This window comes from Gavialis gangeticus, unplaced genomic scaffold, assembly GCF_001723915.1.
Source record: "Gavialis gangeticus isolate Ggan-Ray unplaced genomic scaffold, GavGan_comp1, whole genome shotgun sequence".
NCBI classification, from domain to species: domain Eukaryota; kingdom Metazoa; phylum Chordata; order Crocodylia; family Gavialidae; genus Gavialis; species Gavialis gangeticus.
In genome coordinates this window covers 9,704,403-9,710,464 of record NW_017728980.1, presented here as the reverse complement: position 1 = coordinate 9,710,464, position 6,062 = coordinate 9,704,403, and positions in this window count along the sequence as shown.

Below are 6,062 nucleotides of genomic sequence, written 5' to 3'. Positions count from 1 at the left end.
CCCCCCCCCCCCAGCAGCACTTGCATGTCACCTATGTTTTGAAAGTCTCATCCAGAAGCCCTTTAGTTAAGTGCCCCTTTATGGAATAAAGCATTTATCTAGCTAGGAAGGGTTATCTTATGCTCATTTCTGTCATGCTACTGTACCATCAGCTCTCTAATTGAGTTTGGTAATGGTAGAATGGAGGGAGTACTACATATAGGGAAACTTTTTTTTTTTTTTTTTTATGACAAGTGATCCTAAAGGAGGCAGGGGAAAATGAGCCTATATCCCCTCTGCTGAAACAACAGGAGCCCTGGGATGATGAAAGCAACTGTAGGGGTTCTGTGGATTAGTAAAAGCAGTAGCCTGAAATGACAAAAATGAGGAAGAAGGCTCTGTTCCACTGCTCTTCAAGCCACTTCTCTTCTCCCATCTGCAAACCCTCTCCCTGCTGGATCTAAACTAAGTGATGCCTTGCCTTGGCTCCACTGGTATTTTGCAAGCTCTCATGTTTCCTTATGTAAAGTTTCATTCATTTACCACCTTGTATAATTCTGTCTTTGAAACTCCTGCATGTCTAACTTCCTCTGCCTCTTAACTATCTGCTGCTGCTTTTTCTCTGGGGCTTCCTAGATCTAACAGCATCTCCCATAGTGAGAGAAGAGACTGTGGCTCCATTACTGCGTCTGTGGTTTCTATTCTCTGCAGTGATTTGTGCCCAATTCTGTCAGGTTACACTGTCCTAAATAAAAGGTTTTCTGTTTTCTCTGGCTGACCTCTGTTCCTGGAACAGCCTGCTCTTACTGTAAGCAGGTATAACTTTATACTAAGTGATTTTCAACTGAATTGGCTGCACTAGGTGTAAAAACATATAGCAAGTGACAGCCTCTGTTCCAAAGAGATTAGTTTAAAGTTGGGATGAAACGGATGAGGAGGGAAGAAACGGAAGAGCAACAAAACGCCTTCTCATGCGCCACGATTGTCAATTATACATCTGTGAGCTCTTAACTGTTCGTGAACAGGGAAGATCCTTTATCTTGTCCTACCAGACATCCCACTAAAACCACCTTTCATTTCAAAGGAGCCCAAAAGGAGGTGAAAAGGCAGCAAATGGGCTTGGTTGCTTGTCAGTACCTACTCTTGAGATGTAAGAAGGGGGATTCAAACAGTGCTACAGTTAGTCACAGGTCTTTTAAGTCTTTTTTAGATTGACCAGTAGTATCTCCCTGCTTGATACTTGGGCTCACAAATCTTGCAAGACCAAACACATTTTGATGGGCTGCTGTCTGCTTCCCAGAGCAAAGCAAGAGAAATAATTGTAACTAGGGGAAAAACAAACAAATAACTGAACTTAATTGTTCACTTGTGTCAGGATTAAGATAAATGCTCCCAAACAGACCCAGAAACTATTTTAGAAGGGAGCGGTTCGTATCACTGCTAATAGTGTTAATTTATGTTGGATAATCTTGATACAGATTTGCAGTTATTCTCCAGAGACCATTTTCCACCAGCAATTAAGTCACCCTCCCAGCCCTGTTAAATTTATAATTTACCTGCCGTCAAGTCAGGTTTATATCATTGGGTCTTCAAACAGGTAGACCTCTTCTAGGACCTGAATTTAAATGTCTGCTTTCTCATGGCATATTAGACATAAAGCACATATAAAGAATCAGCAGCTTCACTGCCAGGATTCCCGAGGGCATCGCTACCAAGTTGGCCACACATCACACTCAAATATTTGTGACAAAAATCAAATTATTCTCTTGGTGGTAATGGTCAAAGGCTAAAGTTAGCCTGGGAACTTTTGTCAGCAATTTCAGACTTTAACTGCCAGCCTCATCTCATGGTCGATTTTTAAGTCTCCACTGTTTATATTCTTTAAATGAACCGAAACCCGTCACTAAAAGCATTTGTAGAGGCGTTACAAAAGACACCTACCGCCACCTGTGATTACTTTTTATTAAATGCAAGAAGCACTCTTGACCAGAACCTGCCCAAGTGTTACATTAAGGATTTGTTTCTGTAATAAAAACCAACTGTTAGACTTGAACATGAGCTCAGGCTTTTCCCACATACCTAATATCACCTGTGGAGGTCACCACTACATTTTCAAACAGTTGACTTTATATTAAGACAGGGCTCACTGGGCTCTGCAGGAAGTGCTTCTGGCATCAACAACACTAGAAGTAGCGCAGAGATCAGACTTGGGTAGTACATGTCTTCTTTTGCAAGAGAGACAGATAAAGATAAAGTGAGGATAAAATTTGACATTTTCCGGACTATCATAAATTGCAGAACCTTAAACTGGATGTCTAAAGACTGTGGGAGCAAAGGGTCTTATGCTCACTTTGTTTAATTTGGTCAGGGAAAATACAACTGTGAAAATACTTGTAGAATTTAGGGGCCAAGGCCTTCTGTTACTTGTGATCCTGCCTGAATATATGAACCATGCAGTACTCTAACTCTCTCTTGTTAAACTAATACAGCTCACCAGGGATCAGGGGAGTAGTAGACTACATCTAATCTTCCCTGTTGCTGCTGCTTCTGCTGCAGGGGAACTCAGTATAAAAGCTTTCTGTCAAGTTGTGATGGTCAGGCTCTGAGGAAGAGGTTCACACTTGAAAATTCTTCTTTTCAGCCTTGTGGTTAAGTGACACCATAACTCACATTCAGCTAGAGAAGACTTGACTAGCCCTTAAAAAGCCAGTGTGTCCACTGCCAGCCTCTGGGTGACTGAAACTTTAAATCTGCATCAAGAAACACATGAGGATGTGCACGTGATCCCTCTACTTACCTTTTTTATTTCCTCCAAGGCTGGGTGCCAGGAACAGCAGCTGTACTGTATGCAGTCTTGGCAGTCACTTCATTGGCTGGGTTATGTGGACTCCACAGGGCATCTCACTCTCACTTTGGTGAATGTTTCTATTATCTCTTAGTGCAGCATGATGAGGCGATGCTGCAAAGCAGAGCCCTCGCTTCAAAATGATGCAGTGGCCTAACTAGTTAGTACACTGCACTCCCTAATGTGTGCTGGCTCTTCTAGGGAGCATTTACTCTGCTGTCAATTCCTCTCAGTGGCAAAGTATCTTGTCTCCTCCTCTCTTACGGTTCTCTTGCTGGTCACTGGCAGTTCCCAGCACAGCGTGTACTCTTGGAAGGAGAAGCAAGTCACTTGCCACAGTTGATCAGAGCTGCTGCAGTAGCATTTGCAAACATGAGAAGCAAACTTGGAAAGAGGTGGCTCAAATTTTCTTACGAGAAGCCCAGAGGGTGGAAGAAGTAGAGATGGAGGCTGCTGCAGTGAGCTCCCTCCCAGTCTGCTGCAAACATAGTGGTACAAAAGGCTGAGAAAAGCAACAAAAAATCCTGCACCCCTGCTGCTGGTACAGAATCAAGGAGGCATGGGGAGACTGCAACGGGCAGAGAAAAAAGCTGCCAGTTGGAGCTAGGGCAACCAGACTTGGCACTAAAACACAAGCTTTTGACAACAGCAGTTGCCATCAGGGAGACCCCAAATCTTCAGGGACAGACCTCCCCCCCACAAGCTTCTGGAAGTGGCAACAATTAAAGGTGATGAGAGCAGACAAGAAGGTGACCTTTAAAATTCCTTCCCAGATGAGGACCAAGTACTACCCCCTGTCCTCTCTCCTGTGCTATTAGTGCTAAAAATATCCTCAAAGTACCCCTGTTAACCCATGCTATTACCTGTTTCTGAGCCCTCTGATCCGGCAGCCTTAGCAGGTTATCTCCATTCTCCCAGGGCCCAGGTCTCATCCCTAGTTACAATGCTACTGGACACTCTCTTGCCACTAAGCTGTGTTGCCGATTCTCACCTACATCTCTGGGGATGGACTGGTAGATCTACCCCTTCTTTGCGTGCCGTGGCTGAACTCTCGCAATTTTGCTTACAGCAGAACAGTCACCTTCCTTTCTCCATAGGTAGTATTTTCCATGCATTTACATGACCTTGTTGTAACATTCTTTTTTTTAATGTGTAACAAACCTGTGGCTTTTAAGGATGACAATTTAAAGGGAGGCAAGTTTTCGTATAGCCTTGTTTGCAGGATGACAGTGTGTATTTGTCCTGCCTACTGCAAAGATCTGGAACAGATACCTGGCTTTATGGGTAGACAAGGTTCTTTGGGTAAATCTGATATCTTTTATTAGACCAACTACTTGAGCTGGTTTAATAAAAGATACCGGATTTACCCAAAGAACCTTGTCTGCCTATGCCCTTAGGCCAACACGGCTATAACCTACACCCCCAAAAATGGCTTTATTGGTGTCTGTTACAATGTCTGATGAGACGGCCTCCTCTCTATGAAAGAAGATTCGATGGATGCTACGTAACTGATTTATATCCTGTAAACTAGATTTTGCTGAATAACCCTTCTTCATGTCCGGAAAGACACTGGGGGGTTGAGTACCACTGATGCTTAACTCGTTCTGATGTTTGCTGACAATAAATATACTTTTTTATCATTGCAGCATGTTTGTGTAAAAGTGTGGTGACATTTGCTGAATGAAGCTGACCTGAGGAATGTGTGGAGTTGTTTGCACACTCGTTTAAAAGAACCGACCTGCTAAAAACTGCACCTTGACAGCTTATGCTGTGAAGCTCAGAAGAGGACTGGAGTGCAACTTGCTGAAGAATCCACACCGCCATTGCCCTAGCTGCTTCTGCCAGCTCCGCATGCCCCCCCAAACTCTGCAGATCCTTCAACCGCTTCCAGGCTGAGGTTAGGAAAGAGCTCCTCAGGCACCAACACCCATGAAATACGGATCATAACTTCAGCCTTACAGGGCCACTTCCATAATACACCACTGTGGTAACTGGCCAGGCCTAACGATGCATAGGGAATTACTGTTAGCTCAGAGAAATAGTTTTTGCACTAACTGCCCCCTCCCTCCAAAAAAACAACCCCCAAACGAAAAACCACCTGCTAGCCTTTGAACAGCAGGGATCAGGCAGGTTTGCTTGAGTAGCTGGCCCTGACCAAAATGTAGACTGTTTGCAAGGAAAAAAAAGAGTCTCTGTCTCAAATGCTCAGAAAACCAGTTGGAAATCAAAATGAGTCAACTCAAGTTGTCACTCCTCAAACCTGCTCCTCGCCTCACAGGTTCCCTCTAATACCTATGTTTAAATCACATATGTGCTGTCTTCCACGTTCACAAGCTCATTCTCCTCCCAAACCTTGAACTATCATAGACTTCCTACCACGTGTTGCCCATTGATCTCTGACATGCCTCGCTGCACCACCTTCCCTTTCTCCAACCAGGCAGTGGGGGAGGCGGCGAGGGGAGCAGGTGGTGGGGAAGTCAAGCCGCTTCCCTCTGCCACCTGTCCCCCCACCACTTCTCCCCACTTCTGCTTACCGTCTTGTGCCTGCCCCTCCATTGCCTCTACCCCCTGCAGTCCTGGGGCCCCCCCACCCCTTCTTCCCGCTGTCTTTCTGTCCCCGCCCCCCACAGCCACTGCCCCCCACCTGCCATGGCAGCAGGGGCAAGATGGGGGAAGAGGTCCAAGTTTGCTGGGAAGTGGGGGAACATCTTGCAGCTGGCCCCTACCCCAGGCTGCAGGCACAGCTGCTGTTTGCCCGCTCCCCACTCTGCTGCCTTGTACTCAATTCCAAGACAAGGGGCTTATTTCCCCACAATAAATGGAGGAAAAAACTTTGTCTTGGAATCAAGGAAATACAGCGCTACATCATCAACCTCCACTTGCATGAATGTTGACCTCCTTTATCATCCTCTGCCTCTCTTGATTTCAGGGTTGTCCTTACTTGCATACTTTCATCTCCTCCTTCAATACTGTTCTTCCTCAGTATTGCCCCTTACATTTATTAAATCTGAGTCTCTTGATTTTTTGCTTATAAACCAGGCTTGGTTAACGATGATAAGACTTTTGGAACCTTCTTTCATGCTCCTTTCACTTTAAAATGCATTGTTGAAGTCACCTTTCCTTTGAAACATGCTGAGTACTTCTGTCATTGTGCACCCACCCTGAAAGTCATCATTGACATAGTCTCTTCTGCTGCACAAAAATAAAAATCTACAGATTAAATCCTGACTCTATAAGT